Source organism: Schistocerca serialis, chromosome 7 (assembly GCF_023864345.2).
Source record: "Schistocerca serialis cubense isolate TAMUIC-IGC-003099 chromosome 7, iqSchSeri2.2, whole genome shotgun sequence".
In the NCBI taxonomy this organism is placed as follows: Eukaryota; Metazoa; Arthropoda; class Insecta; order Orthoptera; family Acrididae; genus Schistocerca; species Schistocerca serialis.
Window position 1 is genome coordinate 212,300,174 of NC_064644.1, and position 23,525 is coordinate 212,323,698.

General features: G+C 39.5%; 2 long non-coding RNA genes across 5 annotated transcripts in view; both read right to left on the reverse strand.

The window, feature by feature from the left end:
• The window catches only part of LOC126412561 (uncharacterized), a 570,924-nt gene that overhangs the window by 525,147 nt on the left and 22,252 nt on the right, over positions 1-23,525 (reverse strand). Inside the window, exon 3 of one of the 4 annotated variants that reach the window (XR_007575309.1) lies at positions 4,865-4,982. The exons of the other annotated variants lie outside the window; for them this stretch is intronic. This is a non-coding gene — a long non-coding RNA (uncharacterized LOC126412561). Of the gene's footprint in view, positions 1-4,864; positions 4,983-23,525 lie in introns of those variants that run through there. 4 annotated transcript variants of the gene reach the window in all.
• LOC126412560 (uncharacterized) lies at positions 5,882-6,296 on the reverse strand. The gene is made up of 2 exons (XR_007575308.1): positions 6,063-6,296; positions 5,882-5,979 (listed from the first exon to the last, which is right to left on the reverse strand). It is a non-coding gene; the product is annotated as an uncharacterized LOC126412560 (long non-coding RNA).

Consider the following 23,525-nt stretch of genomic DNA (forward strand, 5'->3'; position numbering starts at 1 on the left):
GCAATAGGAAGAAAAGCATTTGTGAGAAAGAGAAATTTGTTAATATCCAACATAAACTTAAGTGTTATCAAGTATTTTCTGAAGATATTTGACTAGAGTATAGCCTCGTGTGGAAGTGAAATATAGATGATAAACATTTCAAACAAGGAAAGAACAGAAGCTTTTGAAATGAGTTGTTACAGAAGGATGCTGGGCACTAGGTGAATACATCAAGTAACTAATGAGGTACTGAATCAAAATGGGGGAAAAAGAAATTTGTGGCACAATTTGACCAAAAGAAGGGATTGGTGTAGAACACATCTGAACCACCAGCCAATCTCCAACTAATGGTGAAAATGACTACAAATTTTAAACAACTGATCCTTGAATGTGGAGTCAAATTGCTGCTTTAAGGCAGCTCATGTATCACTAGCTGTTTCCTTTTTCATTACCACTGATACACTTCATAAACAACAGCACTTGTCGTCATACACACTGTATAAATGTTTGCCTTAGGAAACAAATCAAACAGTTCCTTGAGCTTGTTGATTTGTATTTCTTCAGCACCTTCTTTGAGTGGCTGGAGCTTCAGTAATGTTTTGTCAATGACATTCAAAACACCTTCATGGTACTTGAATACCTTCCTTTTCCAGCCTCACCAGTCAAATTCTTGGAGTAATGATTTATGTACCTTATAAAGCAATGTACCCATTTCTGCAGACCTTGATCTAAGTGTACACTATATGATCACAAGTTACTATCTGAATGCAAATCTGCAGCTGTTAATGTTTCTAGTGTCAAAATTCAACTGACAGTGCTCTAAACTCATTTGTCAACACATTAACATCAACTTGCAACTGTATTTTCTAGCATGTTTAAAATTTTTCTTTTTAACGCTTAACTGTACTAAACAGGTTTAGAAGGTGATTTGCCAACAACAGTTCACTGAAACTGGACCCGTAACCTGTAAAGCTGAATAGTTTCCAGACCAACAGTAGTTTGCAGTCTGTAGTTTTACAGAGAATATTTACTCTCAATCATAAATTATACCAAAAAAAACTGAAAATTACACAGAGAGATGCTTTTCTCATCAGTAACTGCTATTGACCTTCCTCATTAAACAATCAAATACAAATATATTTATGACAGTAACAATTATGATGTAACTTCTTCATTTGTAATAACACTTTTCTGCAGACGAAAAAGACTTACATTTATTGTTCACTATTATTTTAGTGCTACAATTTTATTCGTGTGTTTGATTATATTGATAATTTAATTTTTAATGGTGTGTGTTGTGTCATGAAGATGAATAGTATTTAAAAACTTACAAGTTCAGTTACAATAGTGTGGTAGTTCCCTTGTCATGTGAATATTCCCATGACATGGTACTGAATTCTTAAAAAAATACATATTTTTATATTGTTCTTCTGTTGGTAAAATTTATCAGTATGTTATAATTTCGGACTAATATCCATAACAATTATTTGCTGCAGAAGTTCTGAACACATTCTGAGTCTGAATATAATAAATTTCTTTAAAATAAATATAATAAATTTTCTTAATACAGAAAAGCTTGTAACCACAAATCTGTACATATTTAGAAAGCATCACTCAAGCCAAACTCAGCTCACCTTTTTTTCACATGATATCCTATAAACCATGGGTGGAGGACAACAGGAAGATTCCATATTCCTAAATTTCCAGAAAGTGTCCACTGCACACTGTTGACAAAGGTCAGAGCACGTGGATAAGGTTCCTAGACATGTAAGTGGTTTGAAGACTTCTTAGATAATAGATGCCAGAGTGTTGTCATTGACAGTGGGTGTTCATCAGAGACAAGTGTATTACCATGAGTGCCACACGGAAGTGTGATAGGACCACTGTTACTCTATATTCACATAAATGATCTGACAGACAGACTACACTGCAATTTATTGCCGTTATCTGATGACGTTTTGCTCTATGGGAGAGTGTTGTCATTGAGTGACTGTAGGAGGAGACAATGTGACCTGAACAGAATTTCTAGGTGGTGTGATGAACTGCAACTTGCTATAAGGGCAGAAAAATGTAGGTTAATACAGGTGACTAGGAAAAGCAGTACTGCAACTTCCTAGTACACCATTAGTAGTGTGCTGCTTGACATAATCATATCACTCAAATATCTAGGCATAACATTGAAAAGTGATATGAAATGGAATGGGCGTACCAGACTGGCAGTAGGGAAGGCAAATGCTCAGCATTGTTCTATTGGAAAAAGTTTGGGAAAATGTAGCTCACTTGTAAAGTAGATAGCATATAGAATAGTGTCACCCATTCTTTTGAACAGCTCAACTGTTTGGGATCCCCAAAAGGTCAGAATAAAGGAAGACATTAAAGCAATTCAGAGACATGCTGTTAGATTTGCTACCAGTAAATTTAATCAGCACACAAGTATTAAAGAGATGCTACTTAAAACTGAAATGAGAATCCCTGGAGGGAAGCCTATCTTCTTTTCACAAAGCAGTGTGGTGGAAATTTTGAGAACCAACATTTGAGGCTGAGTCCAGATCGGTTCCACAGCCATCAATGTATATTTTGCATCTGGAAAGTGGGGCTTCTACAGAGGCTTATAAACAGCTGTTTTTCTGTCACACTGTTTGCGAGTGGAACAGGAAAGTAAATGAATTGTAACAGAACATGGTATCTTCTACCGTGCCCTGTATAGTGACTTGCAGAGTGTGTGTGTTTGTGCAGTTGTAGAATCATTAGTTTCATTAATGGAGGGAGGTCTGGTGGATAAAAATTGTAGATGCACAGTAAGACTGGACTACAGCAAGCAGTTCAAATAAATGTAGTTTATAGTCATTAGGTGAAGATAAAGAGGCTTCTCAAGGTTTCGCTAGTGTGGCGAGCTGCATCAAAGCAGTCTACAGACTGAAGACAGCAACAAACAAACAATCAAAGTGCCATGAGATTTATATGTGTATTAGGTATTTATGGACGAGGTAAAAGCTGACAGGCAGTTAGCATTCTTACAAAACAGTTACTATATGCTAAGTTACAAATTATGGAAATAATCACTGACATAGTATAAAATATGGGAAGGGAATATGAATGTATTTGTGAGATTAATGGTATTATATCTTAACAATGTTTCAAACATTATGTAGAAAGTCTTTGGTGTTATTCTAGTTCTTCTGTTTCTGTCGAAATAAAGGATCTTGCATCAAAATTCTTGTGTGCGTTATTTTCATGCTTTTAATGAATAAAACAGCAATTTCACAGGGCTATTCATAAAGAAGGAAGAGATTTCTGGTATTTATCGGTTTCAAGCTACAAAATATAGAAACATGACTCAAATTTTCCTGGAAAGAGAAAATTCAAATTTTTATTATTCAATGTGAGCACCATGTGTTATACGACAAATATCAAAATGGTGGCCCATTGCATGCTACACACAAAGCAGCTGGTCTTCATTTGAATCACCTTCATGTTGAGGAAATAAACAGTTTTGAAGCAAGTCTAGTTCTAGAATTCAAAATTTAAACTGTTGTATGTCCAGAAACCTTGGAATTGTGGTGCTACCGTTTGTAATTAGGAAGATATAAATTTCTCAAATCTGTTTCTTGATTTTGAATAGCCCTGTATACTAATCAGCTTGTGATGATTTGACACCCATGGTTGTTCCCACTGCCAATTAACAAAATGGTTCAAATGGCTCTGAGCACTATGGGGCTTAACTTCTGAGGTCATCAGTCCCCTAGAACTTAGAACTACTTAAACCTAACTAACCTAAGGACGTCACACACATCCATGCCCAAGGCAGGATTCAAACCTGCAACTGTAGCGATTGCGGGGTTCCAGACTGTAGCGCCTAGAACCGCTTGGCCACCCCCGCATGCGCCAATTAACACTTGACATAGAAGTTACCTGGTAATACCGATGAATGGTGTCCTTGATCCACTGTCACATGTAGCTGCTAATATGTATTCACATTTTAGAAGCTCTGTTTTATTCTTGACATTATTGCAAAAATGAAATTATGTCTCCACTCCTTGTAACAGTGGCCATGAAATGTGACTTGTAACAGCATATATTTCAAGATACATGTGTATTATTGTGATAAAATTAACAACATTTAAATACTTAATTACTACTATAGATATGGGGCTTTCACGCTACAGTATGTATGTGTAGTACCTAACTTCACTTAATTCTGCAAGCGTGACGTTGCATATGCATGTTGCCTAATACAGGGGCATTAGAGGAGAGAGATGATTTGTCAGTAGAAACCCAACACAGCTTCTTACCATGATCAACAGCAGCAAAACAGACACACACACACACACACACACACACACACACACACACACACACACACACACAGAGTCTGTCAGTAAATTATTTCTCATGTATCATCTTCAATGCTATACTCTTTTTTGTGCAAAACAGTGCCGTAAGACGGGATGGACAGTTATAAAGAAATAATATTGTCTTGTCCTGACAGGGAGTAAGGATTACATGTTTGACTGACAAGGGCCTACCTCAATTGATGCAACTGAAGAGCGACTTTCATGCAGGCAGTTGCAGGACTCAAACATGTAAAGAACCAACCAGCTAAAAGGGTGCTCCAAGACAGAACTCAGTGTAATTCTCAAGGAAACTTAGGGCCAATGAAAGCCAGTCCCATAATGATGCTTCTTGAGTAAATGATTGCACAAATGCTTCTGCTGTCTTCCCAAGAAAGCTCTTAGATACAAAGTACACTTAATGTGATATTTCATCTCTTAATATTGGATTCTGGGACACCTCCCATCTCGTTGGTAAAATATTATACACACTGACCTCAGAGACTATAAAATTTTTCTTGTCATCTTATCGGTAGTGCCAATGGTTTATTATTTCCGTTTATTTACATTCATTTTACGTTTTCATGTGACTACAACTCACAATGTTAAGGCTGGCATCTTTCTTCATTGTCAACAGAAATATACAACATAACACTCATTTTAAATTTTTACCTCTGACCACATCTCACAACATTATGACTGCTATCATTATTTATTTCCAACAGTGTTATACATATTTTCACAGAATATGTCAATATTTTACCACTACATTGTATCATTTTGGGCATTATTGTGTGAAATCTGGTTTTGGAGAAAGGGATTCAGTTTCCTTAGTTCTCCTGACCCAACGGTCTATACTTGCTATTCCACACATTTCCTTACCGCTATTTCGACAACATTTACAATAAACATATAGGCAACACAAGATTATTAATACACATAAAATAGTGGATCCTGAGTATCCCCTGTGGAATACTTGCCCATAGACCATGCTTTGAAGGCTTCATTTGTTGGTAATTTCCTCTTGCATTTCATCAGTTATATGCCCAACAACTTTAAGAGTTGGCCAACTGGAGAACTTTGTTGTAAAGGTAGTATTACAGGTATTCCTGAGAGTTTCAGCTTCTCATATTCTATAATACAACAGTCTATTTACATCATTGGCCTATTTGAGTTTGGACTCAGTTCCAGTGCTTGCAGAAAAATGTTAATGAATGAGTCCACCTTTTTGTAAGTACACAAATTATTGGTTTCCTTTATCACCCAAACGTGGTTCACCACAGTTGTAGCATCCTCAGTGGGTATCTTATTATTTTCCTGAAAATAAATACATACAAGTTCTTTTTAGGTTATGGAATATGATGCATCACATAATGTTGTCATTTAAATCATATGTGCACTTTAGATTTTATTTTACTCTCAGTGTGTCATGTGCCTGCACAGCAAAATAAGCCACAAGTCTAAATCAGAACACAAGACATCAGCATACACGAGGCATTTTAGAAAACCGTCTGCAATAATTTTATCATCCGATCTATAACTTGTGTATTTTGTTAAAATTCACAGCATATGTTCGTCTCTGTCCTTACTGTTGTGGGATTTTCCTAGTTCTTAGCTGTGACAAGTTTGATTTATATATCAAACGGAATTTCGTGTAACTGATCTGGACCTGTGGACAATGAGAACGATTTTGTGAAGCTTTTGTTTGTATATTCATGGATTCTGTTTTAAATTTTGATAGTATTTATTCACGTTTTCTCCTGTTCGTTTGCAAATACTACGTCCTGTTACTTCGCAGTAGCTTGGACACACCCATTTCCCTGCACAAAGTTACGTCTCTGATGCCCTTCCGATTGTCGTTTCTCGTTTGATTAATGTATTCTTTCTCTTTGACGCCGCGAACTTTTAAATGTCGTCCTTCAGTACATGCAGCAGGTCTCACAGACCCTTGTAGTTTCTATCTTTCTGAATTTGCATTTAGTTATATATTATGGAGGAAAGCGTTATTAAATGAAGTAATATCATTACAAATCTGTTTAGTAAATATATTTAAAGGATAAATTTAATATTTTGGTCAACAATATTTACACAAATGGAGATACATAAAATTTAACTGTTATCAAAATAATGGATGTATTCAATCAGATATTTTGTCGATACAGTCTTGGCACACAGCAACAGAATGTTCAAGGCAAATGAATTCCTTGCAGTTCTTACAAATATATCTTGTTTTTCTGTTTTCGCTTCTGCAATCCACACACCGTCCTCGTGAAGTCGCAATTGATTCCACTTCAGAAATTTTCACGCTGTGAAGCTCTCCAATTCTTTCAGTTATCTTCCTTGGCAATGTTTGTCACATTACTCTTTGCTGAAGATGATCACGCAGAAGCGAAAATAAAGCTGCCTCGAAAACTCTCTTCTTCTCAGTTGTTCTTTCTGATTTGAGTTGTAAATAATAGCAGCTGTGTGTTCATGATGCGATAAAAAACAACCATTGGACATCTTCTTGTGTTTCTAGCTACATGGTATTTGCACTCATTCCGTCTACAACGTCAACTCCATCCTTAGTAAGGTTACTTTTTTATCATTCCCTGTATGCTCGTCAATATTTCATTGTGGTGCATCGTTGACAGTAGTAATGCCACTCTATTTCGTTTCGGCACATATGAGACTAAGGTGCAATTTTTCTTAAACCCAAACATAGATGACTTTTCTTGTCGGATTTCAGTGTTAATAAATCCCCTTGGTACTTATCTCTTGTTCTTCCTCAGGGTACCAACGATGGTCATCTTCTTCGTAATCAATGTGTTTGCACGCTCGTAACTTGTAAAATAACTGTCGCAAGTTATGTTGCGGCCTGTATTCAGGATAGGTTGGCAAAGTCTCTGAACAAGTTCAACTGGTCTGTTGTCCTGTCTGTAAGGACCTTCACACTGTTGCGCAACATACACCTCCATGTTGAATGTATAAAACATTCTGACATCCACTGCTGCAAAAGTCTATACTCCATACTTGTTTGGCTTATTTGGCATGTAATGTCGGAATCTGCATCTTCCACGGAATGCTTCTAGTTTTTCATCAGCTGTCATGTATTTAGAAACTCTATAAGCCTTCAGAAAGTTTACAAAAATTAGACTGAACACCTGTCTTATCGCCACCATGTGATCTGGTTTCTCCCTTTCCATTCTGGTTTGTTTATAGTCGAATCGGAGGCATCGAAGGAGAAAACAGAATCTGTTTATGCCCATTGTGGGATGAAATATTTCAACTGCTGTGCCATCTGTTCACCACAAATTTTGTAGACTTAGTCGATGGGCACGCATTACATCAGCGTAGTACAATAATCCCAATAAGGCCTTTATTTCACCTTTATTAGTTTGTTGTGCATCTCTTTCCCTTGAAAAGTTCCCCTGGATACTTTGAATATACATATTAGCGCAGTCAACGAGTATTTGCATAATGTTTTCATCAAAAAATAGTTCCCAGCACTGTAGAGGATTTGTAGCACTTTTCGCAGCACCTTTCACACCTGGGAAATGAGCTATGATGTTATGACAACGTGTGCAGGAGTTCTTTGGCGGAGCACGTGAGTTTCACACTGTTCCGTCTTTACCGACAAACACACAACTGTCAGCACCACAATCACTGTCTTCTGAATCATTGTTTTTTGTATCAACTGCACTTACAAGATCGGCCGTTTCGTCACGCAAACAACCGTGACATGTCCACGGAAAATCATCGCTGACGAATTTTAGATATACTTTCGCGCACCTTTCGTGGACCAGTAGTTGCATTCGATACACAGAATACAATTCATCACACCGTTTTCCCATTCTCTACACGCAGAACTGTTCATTTTTTGCCTTTTTAACGAGAGATAAGCGTTACTACACTTGTCTATCGGCGCCATTTTGCTGCAAAATGAAACATTATACGAACTACTGCACTGTTTAGAGAAAAGTTATTAAAAAGTCCAGAAGAAAATGCATTATGTCTGGGATTAGTGCAGCTGATAATAAAATTAAAACAATTTGGGATATTGTTAAAAGCGAAACAGGGCAACTGAGAGCACAGGAAGACTGTATTTCTGTCAAACTCAGTTGAAAGTCTGTCAGCAAGAAGTCAGAAGGAGAAAACATTTTTAACAATGATTTTTTAAGTGTTTTAGAGAAAATAGGATCCAGCTATTCACTAGAAAATGCAAGGCTGTATGGGGAAGAGGCAATAACTATGCAGTATGGAAAAACAAATTTAACCCACCTATCCTACTAAAATGGGAAAAATAATACATTGACTCAAAAGTAATAGCTCACATGGAATTGACGGCATTTTCAACAGAGTACTAAAAGCTTGTTCTCAACAGATTAGTAGGATTCTCAGCAACATATGTGGCAGCTCACTGAAACAGGGCATTTTTCCAGAAGGACTAAAATATGATATTGTTAAACCATTGTATAAAAAAGGGGATACATCTGTTACTAACAACTACTGCGGAATCTCACTTCTGATAGCTTTATTCAAAATTTTTGAAAAAATAATGTATTGAAGAGTAACATGACATATTAGTAAAAATGAAGTATGACACTAATAAAATGTCAGTTTGGTTTTCAGAAATGTTTTTCAACAGGAAATATTATATACGCTTCTACTGATCAAATATTAACTTCACTGAGTAACCAAACATCATCCATTGGGATATTTTCTAATCTTTCAAAGGCTTTTCAGTGTGCAATCACGAAATTCTTCTAGATAAGCATAAGTCTTGTGGTATGACTTCACATATAACTCGAAGAATGCAGAAGGTTGAAATCAACAGTGTAGATAGTCTGTAAAAATCAGCAGAGTCCTCTAACTGGGGAGGTATCACGAATAGTGTCCCACAGGTTTCAGTCTTAGGTTCTTATTGTTCATGATATATATTAAAGACTTGCCACTCTATATTCATGAAGATGCAAAGCTAGTTTTTTTTGCTGATCATACAAGTATAGTAACTACACCCAAAAAACAAGAACCAGCTGAGGAAATTGTGAATAATGTATTTCAGAAAATTATTAAGTGGTTGTCTGCAAATGACCTATCACTAAATTTTGAGAAAACACAGTATATACAATTCTGTACACTAAAGTAAATGGCATAAAACCATTTATAAATATAGACTATGAATGGAAGTCTGTTGCTAATTCAAGATTTGTGGGTGTGTGCATTGATAGTGACAGACATATCAGTAAAGTAGCTTACTATGCCTATTTTTATTCATTGCTTTCATATGGCGCTGCGGTCGGCAACACCTATATATGACAACAAGTGTCTGGCACGGTTGTTACATCGGTACTGCCGCTACAATGGCAGGTTATCAATATTTAAGTGAGTTTCAACGTGGTATTATAGTCGGCGCACGAGCGATGGGACACGCCATCTCCGAGGTAGCGATGAAGTGGGGATTTTCCCGTACAACCATTTCGCTAGTGTACTGTGAATATCAGGAATCCAGTCAAACATCAAACCTCCGATGTCAATGCGGCTGGAAAAAGATCCTGCAATAACGGGACCAACGACGACTGAAGAGAATCGTTCAACATGGCAGAAGTGAAACTCATCCGCAAATTGCTGCAGATTTCAATGCTGGGCCAGCAACGGCTGTCAGCTTGGGAACCATTCAACGAGATGTCATCGATATGGGCTTTCGGAGCTGATGGTCCACTAGTGTGCCCTTGATCACTGCAAAACACAAAGCTTTACGCTTCGCCTCAGACCGTCAACACCGACGTTGGACCGTTTATAAGTGGAAACATGTTGCCTGGTCAGAAGAGTCTCGCTTCAAATTGTATCGAGCTGATAGACGTTCACGGGTATGGAGACAACCTCATGAATGCAAGGATCCTGAATGTCAGCAAGGAACTGTTCAAGCTGGTGGAGGCTTTGTAAAGATGTGAGGCGTGTGCAGTTGGTGTGAAATGGGATGCCTGATACGTGTAGGTGCGACTCTGACAGGTGACGCGTACGTAAGCATCCTGTGTTATCACCTGTATCCATTCACGTCAATTGTGCACTCCAATTAACTTGGGCAATTCCAGCAGGACAGTGCGACACCCCACATGTCCAGAACAGCTACAGAGTGGCTCCAGGAACACTCTTCTGAGTGTTAACACTTCCGCTGGTCACCAACCTCTCCAGACATGAACATTATCGAGCATATCTGGGATGCCTTGCAACTAGCTGTTCAGAAGAGATCTCCACCCCCTCGTACTCTTACCGATTTATGGACAGCCCTGCAGGATTCATGGTGGCAGTTCCCTTCAGCCCTACTTCAGACATTAATCGAGTACATGCCATGTTGTATTGCAGTTCTTTCTCGTGCCCAGGAGGGGCCCTACACATTACTGTATTCACTCGACGTATCGCCCATTTTGCTTTCATTTTTCAAACAAACAAAGTATGGACAACGAGTTCCATCTACTGCGAAAGCTGCAGAACCCTGACAAAACCATGAGTCTGAATGGAAAAACAATTCAGAATCGGTTCGTTCACATGCGAAAGTGTAGTGGTTTCTAAAGGTGAATATCCTGAGAAACAGAAAACGATTTGTACTAAAACAATTTTACTTTTATTGTTTTCGTAAAAATCAAAGAACAGCGGCCCTCTTCTAAGACAAGCGGTTCACTGTTTGCAGTATCCTTTATTTGCTCTCAGTATAGTATTGTCATGTAGCTTGCTGTTCGTGAACTATATTCCCTCGCTCCCTCAACACCCTGATTATTAAATGAAAATTTCTTTCGCTACGAGCAGCCCCAGACCTACGATATTTCCGAACCAGGGCAATAACTTTGATAATCGATTTTTCAAAAATATGTTCATTTTTTAGCGCACATCTTTCTGAAGAGGTTGATGCATGAAACGTATATGCTTGTGGAAATGTAAGACAGGTTTCTTGATCTAAAGTGTGCCAAAGCGCATTGCCATGTCTCTTCACACAGCATTCTTCTATCGCTCGTCACTGTTCTGCGGAATTCAGATACATTTTGTAATGAAAGCCATCGAACCTATACTCAGGACAGTTGAAATTAAAGTGTCCTGTGGTGTCCCTGCTGATCCTAGTTGGCTGGATTTGCATCCTATCCCCCTTTAAAAAATACAATTAACACGGGGTGGGATTATTTGTGACTGGGAATAAGAAATCTTCAGAAAATATGCACTCTTGATTGCCTGTTAGATAATAACTTTCTCTTTTGTGTGACATAAAATTTAATATGTTGTTGTGGTTGTGGGCCGGCCATAGTGGCCATGTGGTTCTAGGCGCTACAGTCTGGAACCGAGCGACCGCTACAGTCCCAGGTTCGAATCCTGCCTCGGGCATCGATGTGTGTGATGTCTTTAGGTTAGTTAGGTTTAATTAGTTCTAAGTTCTAGGCGACTGATGACCTCAGATGTTAATTCGCATAGTGCTCAGAGCCATTTTTTTCGTTGTGGTTGTGGTCTTCAGTCCTGAGACTTGTTTGATGCAGCTGTCCATGCTTCTCCATCCTGTGCAAGCTTCTTCATCTCCCTGTACCTACTGCAACCTACATCCTTCTGAATCTGCGTAGTGTATTCATCTCTTGGTCTCCCTCTACGATTTTTACCCTCCACGCCGCCATCCAATACTAAATTGGTGATCCCTTGATGCCTCAGAACATGTCCTACCAACCGATCCCTTCTTCTAGTCAAGGTGTGCCACAAATTTCTCTTCTCCCCAATCCTGTTCAATACCTCCTCATTAGATATGTGATCTACCCATCTAATCTTCAGCATTCTTCTGTAACACCACATTTCGGAAGCTTCTCTTCTCTTCTTGCCCAAACTATTTATCATCCATGTTACACACCCATACAAATACTTCCAGAAACGACTTCCTGACACTTAAGTCTATATTCGATGTTAACAAATTTCTCTTCTTCAGAAACGCTTCCTTTGCCATTGCCAGTCTACATTTTATATCCTCTCTACTTCGACCATCATCAGTTATTCTGCTCCCCAAATAGCAAAATTCATTTACTACTTTAAGCGTCTCATTTCCTTATCTAATACCCTTAGCATCACCCGACATAATTAGACTACATTCTATTATTCTCGTTTTGCTTTTGTTCATGTTCATCTTATATCCTCCTTTCAAGACACTTTCCATTCCGTTCTACTGCTCTTCAAAGTCCTTTGCTGTCTCTGACAGAATTACAATGTCATCAATGAACCTCTACATTTTTATATCTACTCCATGGACTTCAATACCTGCTCCGAATTTTCTTTTGTTTCCTTTACTGCTTGCTCAATATACAGATTGAATAACATTGGGGATAGGCTACAATCCCGTCTCACTCCCTTCCCTACCACTGCTTCCCTTTCATGTCCGTCGACTCTTATAACTGCCATCTGGTTTCTGTACAAATTGTAAATAGCCTTTCGGTCCCTGTATTTTACCCCTGCCACCTTTAGAATTTGAAAGAGAGTATTCCAGTCAACATTGTCAAAAGCTTTCTCTAAGTCTACAAATGCTAGAACGTAGGTTTGCCATTCCTTAATCAATTTCTAAGATTAGTCGTAGGGTCAGTATTGCCTCACGTGTTCCAACATTTCTAAGGAATCCAAACTGATCTTTGCTGAGGTCGGCTTCTACCAGTTTTTTGGTTAAACACTGGACTCGCATTTGGAGGCCGACGGTTCAATCCCGCATCCGGCCATCCTGATTTAGGTTTTCCGTGATTTCCCTAAATCGCATCAGGCAAATGCCGGGATGGTTCCTTTCAAAGGGCGCGGCCGACTTCCTTCCCCGTCTTTCCCTAATCCGAAGAGTCCGATGACCTAGCTGTCTGGTCTCCTTCCCCAAAACAACCAACCAACCTACCAGTTTTTCCATTCGTCTGTAAAGAATTTGTATTAGTATTACGCAACTGTGACTTATTTAACTGATAATTCAGTAATTTCCTAATCTGTCAACACCTGCTTCCTTTGGGATTGGAATTATTATATTCTTCTTGAAGTCTGAGGGTATTTCGCCTGTCTCTTACATCTTGCTCACCAGATGGTAGAGTTTTGTCAGGACTGGCTCTCCCAAGGCCGTCAGTACTTCCAATGGAATGTTGTCTACTCCCGGGGCCTTGTTTCGACTCAGGTCTTTCAGTGCTCTGTTAAACTCTTCAGGCAGTATCGTATCTCCCACTTCATCTTCATCTACATCCTTTTCCATTTCCATAATATTGTCCTCAAGTACGTCGCCCTTGTATAGACCCTCTATATACTCCTTCCACCTTTCTGCTTTCCCTACTTTGCTTAGAACTGGGTTTCCATCAACGCTCTTGATATTCATACAAGTGGCTCTCTTTTCTCCAAAGGTCTCTTTAATTTTCCTGTAGGCAGTATCTATCTTACCCCTAGTGAGATAAGCCTCTACATCCTTACATCTGTCCTCTAGCCATCCCTGCTTAGCCATTTTGCACTTCCTGTCGATCTCATTTTTGAGACGTTATCACTCAGAAATGCCCACTATGTCGCACGCTGCAGCTATGTAGAGTTATTCAGGTTTGAAATCTTTTGAATACATTAAAACACAAAAAAATATATACAAGCTGCAGTTTTAAACCAGAAAAACAATTCTTAATGGTAGAACACATGTTACAGTACTGCTCATATAGAGCAGCCTTCCGCAGTCGTAGACCAATCTGTTGCACTGGTCGCATGGCAACACGTTAGGTACAGCCCAACCAGCTTACAAAACAACAAGCTCCTTCTTCAACACACTATCACAAAATGGCCCATTTTACGCCAACTGTGAATCTAGCCAACCTTTTTCATGCAATATGTTAAATCATATATTAATGTATAGCCCTGCAAACAGTCAATAACCCTGAAGATCAAAAAGCACATTGCAACACTTTTAAGCACACAAGACATTTGCATTGCAACTTTAACCATCAAATGGTTTAAGTAGGAGGCTTACTGAAATGCTCTAGCTGTGTGCAAAGCAGTAAAAGCACAGATCATTATTGGGGTAAAATAAAATTACTCCTCTAAGATTACATTTAAAATGGCACTGCATAATTTGACCTGTTTGCGCACACAGTTGAGCAGAGGTAATCAGAATGTAGTCAAGTAATGCAAGAGCGACTGTCATCAGTAATTTGACTGACTCACACGACTAAAAACGCTGCTATTCAATACGACATACTTCAAACAACATAACAGCCTTTACCAAAGTCATGCTTATAGAACGTGCCAGACATTTCGGTTTAAATAAATAGATATTACTCCAGCATATTTGCTGGATACAAGGTTTCATAAGTTAGACCCAGTGTATAATGGAGTAGACACAGGTAGTACTTGTAAGCAAAACGGTACCTACCGGGTAAAGAGCTCCCACACACAAAGTGTGACAGCACATTTGAGATATCACAGCTCAAAACGAAAGTCGTAAAGGCTCACCCAATAGTTAATCGTACAGGAACAATCCTGGTTGAGAATACAACTTAGACACCAGAATTAATGCAACTGAAGGTGGCAGCGGTAGACTGAAGTATTGGAATGGTGATAGGATGCAGGTGGTTGTATTCAGGCCTCAGCATAGCTACACTGTCCTCCATAAGTAGCATGGCCCGAGTTCTGCTATTAGCTAGTCTCAGCAGAAGCACTGTCAGCAACGAACAAAGTCGAGTCAAATATGTGTACATTACATGTGTTTGAAACATAATTCTGATATACTTACTTAAACTCTCTCCATCTGAACAGATCTCGGAAGACCGAATGGTAACAACAGAGAGCCATGGCATTCTCTGGCAATAAGTGGAACTGGATGTGGATATTGAAGGTCATGTGGTCGGTGCACCGCTGTCCCAGCCATTGTCAGTTTTTGTGATCAGAGCTGCTACTTCTCAGTCAACTAGGTGCTCAGTTGGTCTCACAAGAGCTGAGTGCAACCTTCTTGCTATAGGCACTCAGCAAACCTAGATGGTCACCCACCCAAGTGTTAGAGAAGCTCAACATCCCTAAACTTCAGTGATCTGACGGGAACCGGTGTTACCACTGTGACAAGGCTGTTGTTTCCTTATATCCAAATAATGTACCCACCTCTACTAAACACACGTCATATGCAGTTCTATATATGATGAAACGAATTATGTTTATAGACATCTCTTCCATATAAGGGACTTGCAACTTTCATTGGAGTTTTGAGTTTGAGCTGTAACGTACCTCCAGAATGGAGAGTGTGTTGACCCTTTCTTGTGCCTTCTCTGTGCCCCAATGCAGTCGATCACAATCGCCTATTTAGACGCGTGCAGAACGATTTAAAGGAGAGTCGAAGCAGCAGTGAGACATGGGGGAAGTTATGCTGATTACCAAGAGAGGGCAGTGACCATGTCAGTTGTCATTGTGGCAATGCCGGTCATGCTATGGTCAGTGGTGGGCCGTGCAAGCCTGGATTCTGTTTAGGCCGAGTATGGATGCAACACTCGTTAGTTGGCAACGTGGCGTGAAATTTCTAGCTAATAGAGGAACTGGGGCCTTGCCACTTCTGGAGGACAGTGTAGCTATGCTGAGGCCTGAATACAACCACCTGCATCCTATCACCATTCCAATACTTCTGTCTACCGCTGCCACCTTCAGTTGCATTAATTCTGGTGTCTAAGTTGTATTCTCAACCAGGATTGTTCCTGTACGATTAACTATTGGGTGAGCCTTTACGACTTTCGTTTTGAGCTGTGATATCTCAAATGTGCTGTCACACTTTGTGTGTGGGAGCTCTTTACCCGGTAGGTACCGTTTTGCTTACAAGTACTACCTGTGTCTACTGCATTATACACTGGGTCTAACTTATGAAAACTTGTATCCAGAAAATATGCTGGAGTAATATCTGTTTATTTAAACCCAAATGCCTGGCAAGTTCTATAAGCATGACTTTGGTAAAGTCTGTTATGTTGTTTGAAGTATGTCGTATTGAATAGCAGCGTTTTTAGTCGTGTGAGTCAGTCAAATTACTGATGACAGTCGCTCTTGCATTACTTGACTACATTCTGATTACCTCTGCTCAACTGTGTGCGCAAACAGGTCAAATTATGCAGTGCCATTTTAAATGTAATCTTAAAGGAGTAATTTTATTTTACCCCAATAATGATCTGTGCTTTTACTGCTTTGCACACAGCTAGAGCATTTCAGTAAGCCTCCTACTTAAACCATTTGATGGTTAAAGTTGCAATGCAAATGTCTTGTGTGCTTAAAAGTGTTGCAATGTGCTTTTTGATCTTCAGGGTTATTGACTGTTTGCAGGGCTATACATTAATATATGATTTAACATATTGCATGAAAAAGGTTGGCTAGATTCACAGTTGGCGTAAAATGGGCCATTTTGTGATAGTGTGTTGAAGAAGGAGCTTGTTGTTTTGTAAGCTGGTTGGGCTGTACCTAACGTGTTGCCATGCGACCAGTGCAACAGATTGGTCTACGACTGCGGAAGGCTGCTCTATATGAGCAGTACTGTAACATGTGTTCTACCATTAAGAATTGTTTTTCTGGTTTAAAACTGCAGCTTGTATATATTTTTTTGTGTTTTAATGTATTCAAAAGATTTCAAACCTGAATAACTCTACATAGCTGCAGCGTGCGACATAGTGGGCATTTCTGAGTGATAACGTCTCAAAAATGAGATCGACAGGAAGTGCAAAATGGCTAAGCAGGGATGGCTAGAGGACAGATGTAAGGATGTAGAGGCTTATCTCACTAGGGGTAAGATAGATACTGCCTACAGGAAAATTAAAGAGACCTTTGGAGAAAAGAGAGCCACTTGTATGAATATCAAGAGCGTTGATGGAAACCCAGTTCTAAGCAAAGTAGGGAAAGCAGAAAGGTGGAAGGAGTATATAGAGGGTCTATACAAGGGCGACGTACTTGAGGACAATATTATGGAAATGGAAAAGGATGTAGATGAAGATGAAATGGGAGATACGATACTGCCTGAAGAGTTTAACAGAGCACTGAAAGACCTGAGTCGAAACAAGGCCCCGGGAGTAGACAACATTCCATTGGAAGTACTGACGGCCTTGGGAGAGCCAGTCCTGACAAAACTCTACCATCTGGTGAGCAAGATGTAAGAGACAGGCGAAATACCCTCAGACTTCAAGAAGAATATAATAATTCCAATCCCAAAGGAAGCAGGTGTTGACAGATGCGAAAATTACCGAACTATCAGTTTAATAAGTCACAGTTGCAAATTACTAACATGAATTCTTTACAGACGAATGGAAAAACTGGTAGAAGCCGACCTCGGCAAAGATCAGTTTGGATTCCTTAGAAATGTTGGAACACGTCAGGCAATACTGACCCTACGACTTATCTTAGAAATTGATTAAGGAATGGCAAACCTACGTCCTAGAAGTTGTAGACTTAGAGAAAGCTTTTAACAATGTTGACTGGAATACTCTCTTTCAAATTCTAAAGGTGGCAGGGGTAAAATACAGGGACCGAAAGGCTATTTACAATTTGTACAGAAACCAGATGGCAGTTATAAGAGTCGATGGACATGAAAGGGAAGCAGTGGTAGGGAAGGGAGTGAGACGGGATTGTAGCCTATCCCCAATGTTATTCAATCTGTATATTGAGCAAGCAGTAAAAGAAACAAAAGAAAAATTAGGAGTAGGTATTAAATTCCATGGAGAAGAAATAAAAACGTAGAGGTTCGCCGATGACATTGTAATTCTGTCAGAGATGGCAAAGGACTTAGAAGAGCAGTTGAACGGAATGGAAAGTGTCTTGAAAGGAGGATATAAGATGAACATGAACAAAAGCAAAACGAGGATAATGGAATGTAGTCTAACTATGTCAGGTGATGCTGAGGGTATTGGATAAGGGAATGAGACGCTTAAAGTAGTAAATGAGTTTTGCTATTTGGGGAGCAGAATAACTGATGATGGTCGAAGTAGAGAGGATATAAAATGTAGACTGGCAATGGCAAAGGAAGCGTTTCTGAAGAAGAGAAATTTGTTAACATCGAATATAGACTTAAGTGTCAGGAAGTCTTTTCTGAAAGTATTTGTATGGAGTGTGGCCATGTATGGAAGTGTAATGTGGACGATAAATAGTTTGGGCAAGAAGAGAAGAGAAGCTTCCGAAATGTGGTGTTACAGAAGAATGCTGAAGATTAGATGGGTAGATCACATAACTAATGAGGAGGTATCGAACAGAATTGGGGAGAAGAGAAATTTGTGGCACACCTTGACTAGAAGAAGGGATCGGTTGGTAGGATATGTTCTGAGGCATCAAGGGATCACCAATTTAGTATTGGACGGCGGAGTGGAGGGTAAAAATCGTAGAGGGAGACCAAGAGATGAATACACTAAGCAGATTCAGAAGGATGTAGGTTGCAGTAGGTACAGGGAGATGAAGAAGCTTGCACAGGATGGAGAAGCATGGACAGCTGCATCAAACAAGTCTCAGGACTGAAGACCACAACCACAACGAAAAAAATGGCTCTGAGCACTATGCGACTTAACATCTGAGGTCATCAGTCGCCTAGAACTTAGAACTAATTAAACCTAACTAACCTAAAGACATCACACACATCGATGCCCGAGGCAGGATTCTAACCTGGGACTGTAGCGGTCGCTCGGTTCCAGACTGTAGCGCCTAGAACCACATGGCCACTAAGGCCGGCCCACAACCACAACAACATATTAAATTTTATGTCACACAAAAGAGAAAGTTATTATCTAACAGGCAATCAAGAGTGCATATTTTCTGAAGATTTCTTATTCCCAGTCACAAATAATCCCACCCCGTGTTAATTGTATTTTTTAAAGGGGGATAGGATGCAAATCCAGCCAACTAGGATCAGCAGGGACACCACAGGACACTTTAATTTCAACTGTCCTGAGTATAGGTTCGATGGCTTTCATTACAAAATGTATCTGAATTCTGCAGAACAGTGACGAGCGATAGAAGAATGCTGTGTGAAGAGACGTGGCAATGCGCTTTGGCACACTTTAGATCAAGAAACCTGTCTTACATTTCCACAAGCATATACGTTTCATGCATCAATCTCTTCAGAAAGATGTGCGCTAAAAAATGAACATATTTTTGAAAAATCGATTATCAAAGTTATTGCCCTGGTTCGGAAATATCGTAGGTCTGGGGCTGCTCGTAGCGAAAGAAATTTTCATTTAATAATCAGGGTGTTGAGGGAGCGAGGGAATATAGTTCACGAACAGCAAGCTACATGACAATACTATACTGAGAGCAAATAAAGGATACTGCAAACAGTGAACCGCTTGTCTTAGAAGAGGGCCGCTGTTCTTTGATTTTTACGAAAACAATAAAAGTAAAATTGTTTTAGTACAAATCGTTTTCTGTTTCTCAGGATATTCACCTTTAGAAACCACTACACTTTCGCATGTGAACGAACCGATTCTGAATTGTTTTTCCATTCAGACTCATGGTTTTGTCAGGGTTCTGCAGCTTTCGCAGTAGATGGAACTCGTTGTCCATACTTTGTTTGCTTGAAAAAAGAAGGCAAAATGGGCGATACGTCGAGCGAATTCAGTAACGTGTAGGGCCCCTCCTGGGCACGAGAAAGAACTGCAATACAACATGGCATGTACTCGATTAATGTCTGAAGTAGGGCTGAAGGGAACTGCCACCATGAATCCTGCAGGGCTGTCCATAAATCGGTAAGAGTACGAGGGGGTGGAGATCTCTTCTGAACAGCTAGTTGCAAGGCATCCCAGATATGCTCGATAATGTTCATGTCTGGAGAGGTTGGTGACCAGCGGAAGTGTTAACACTCAGAAGAGTGTTCCTGGAGCCACTCTGTAGCTGTTCTGGACATGTGGGGTGTCGCACTGTCCTGCTGGAATTGCCCAAGTTAATTGGAGTGCACAATTGACGTGAATGGATACAGGTGATAACACAGGATGCTTACGTACGCGTCACCTGTCAGAGTCGCACCTACACGTATCAGGCATCCCATTTCACACCAACTGCACACGCCTCACATCTTTACAAAGCTTCCACCAGCTTGAACAGTTCCTTGCTGACATTCAGGATCCTTGCATTCATAAGGTTGTCTCCATTCCCGTGAACGTCTATCAGCTCGATACAATTTGAAACGAGACTCTTCTGACCAGGCAACATGTTTCCAGTTATTAACGGTCCAACGTCAGTGTTGACGGTCTGAGGCGAAGCGTAAAGCTTTGTGTTCTGCAGTGATCAAGGGCACACTAGTGGACCATCAGCTCCAAAAGCCCATATCGATGACATCTCGTTGAATGGTTCCCAAGCTGACAGCCGTTGCTGGCCCAGCATTGAAATCTGCAGCAATTTGCGGATGAGTTTCACTTCTGTCATGTTGAACGATTCTCTTCAGTCGTCGTTGGTCCCGTTATTGCAGGATCTTTTTCCAGCCGCATTGACGTCGGAGGTTTGATGTTTGACTGGATTCCTGATATTCACAGTACACTAGCGAAATGGTTGTACGGGAAAATCCCCACTTCATCGCTACCTCGGAGATGGCGTGTCCCATCGCTCGTGCGCCGACTATAATACCACGTTGAAACTCACTTAAATATTGATAACCTGCCATTGTAGCGGCAGTACCGATGTAACAACCGTGCCAGACACTTGTTGTCATATATAGGTGTTGCCGACCGCAGCGCCATATGAAAGCAATGAATAAAAATAGGCATAGTAAGCTACTTTACTGATATGTCTGTCACTATCAATGCACACACCCACAAATCTTGAATTAGCAACAGACTTCCATTCATAGTCTATATTTATAAATGGTTTTATGCCATTTACTTTAGTGTACAGAATTGTATATACTGTGTTTTCTCAAAATTTAGTGATAGGTCATTTGCAGACAACCACTTAATAATTTTCTGAAATACATTATTCACAATTTCCTCAGCTGGTTCTTGTTTTTTGGGTGTAGTTACTATACTTGTATGATCAGCAAAAAGAACTAGCTTTGCATCTTCATGAATATAGAGTGGCAAGTCTTTAATATATATCATGAACAATAAGGACCTAAGACTGAAACATGTGGGACACTATTCGTGATACCTCCCCAGTTAGAGGACTCTGCTGATTTTTACAGACTATCTATACTGTTGATTTCAACTTTCTGCATTCTTCCAGTTAAATGTGAAATCATACCACAAGACTTATGCTTATCTAGAATAATTTCGTGATTGCACACTGAAAAGCCTTTGAAAGATTAGAAAATATCCCAATGGATGATGTTTGGTTAGTCAGTGAAGTTAATATTTCATCAGTAGAAGCATATATAACATTTCCTGCTGAAAAACATTTCTGAAAACCAAACTGACATTTTATTAGTGTCATACTTCATTTTTACTAATATGTCATGTTACTCTTCAATACATTATTTTTTTCAAAAATTTTGGATAAAGCTATCAGAAGTGAGATTCCGCAGTAGTTGTTAGTAACAGATGTATCCCCTTTTTTATACAATGGTTTAACAATATCATATTTTAGTCCTTCTGGAAAAATGCCCTGTTTCAGTGAGCTGCTACATATGTTGCTGAGAATCCTACTAATCTGTTGAGAACAAGCTTTTAGTACTCTGTTGAAAATGCCGTCAATTCCATGTGAGCTATTACTTTTGAGTCAATGTATTATTTTTCCCATTTTAGTAGGATAGGTGGGTTGAATATGTTTTATCATACTGCATAGTTATTGCCTCTTCCCCATACAGCCTTGCATTTTCTAGTGAATAGCTGGATCCTATTTTCTCTAAAACACTTAAAAAATCATTGTTAAAAATGTTTTCTCCTTCTGACTTCTTGCTGACAGACTTTCAACTGAGTTTGACAGAAATACAGTCTTCCTGTGCTCTCAATTGCCCTGTTACGCTTTTAACAATATCCCAAATTATTTTAATTTTATTAGGTGCACTAATCCCAGACATAATGCATTTTCTTCTGGACATTTTAATAACTTTTCTTTAAACAGTGCAGTAGTTTGTATAATGTTTCATTTTGCAGCAAAATGGCGCCGATAGACAAGTGTAGTAACGCTTATCTCTCGTTAAAAAGGCAAAAAAATGAACAGTTCTGCGTGTAGAGAATGTGAAAACGGTGTGATGAATGGTATTCTGTGTATCGAATGCAACTACTGGTCCACGAAAGGTGCGCGAAAGTATATCTAAAATTCGTCAGCGATGATTTTCCGTGGACATGTCACGGTTGTTTGCGCGACGAAACGGCCGATCTTGTAAGTGCAGTTGATACAAAAAACAATGATTCAGAAGACAGTGATTGTGGTGCTGACAGTTGTGTGTTTGTCGGTAAAGACGGAACAGTGTGAAACTCACGTGCTCCGCCAAAGAACTCCTGCACACGTTGTCATAACATCATAGCTCATTTCCCAGGTGTGAAAGGTGCTGCGAAAAGTGCTACAAATCCTCTACAGTGCTGGGAACTATTTTTTGATGAAAACATTATGCAAATACTCGTTGACTGCGCTAATATGTATATTCAAAGTATCCAGGGGAACTTTTCAAGGGAAAGAGATGTACAACAAACTAATAAAGGTGAAATAAAGGCCTTATTGGGATTATTGTACTAGGCTGATGTAATGCGTGCCCATCGACTAAGTCTACAAAATTTGTGGCGAACAGATGGCACAGCAGTTGAAATATTTCATCCCACAATGGGCATAAACAGATTCTGTTTTCTCCTTCGATGCCTCCGATTCGACTATAAACAAACCAGAATGGAAAGGGAGAAACCAGATCACATGGTGGCGATAAGACAGGTGTTCAGTCTAATTTTTGAAAACCTTCTGAAGTCTTATAGAGTTTCTAAATACATGACAGCTGATGAAAAACTAGAAGCATTCTGTGGAAGATGCAGATTCCGACATTACATGCCAAATAAGCCAAACAAGTATGGAGTATAGACTTTTGCAGCAGTGGATGTCAGAATGTTTTATACATTCAACATGGAGGTGTATGTTGCGCAACAGTGTGAAGGTCCTTACAGACAGGACAACAGACCAGTTGAACTTGTTCAGAGACTTTGCCAACCTATCCTGAATACAGGCCGCAACATAACTTGCGACAGTTATTTTACAAGTTACGAGCGTGCAAACACATTGATTACGAAGAAGACGACCATCGTTGGTACCCTGAGGAAGAACAAGAGATAAGTACCAAGGGGATTTATTAACACTGAAATCCGA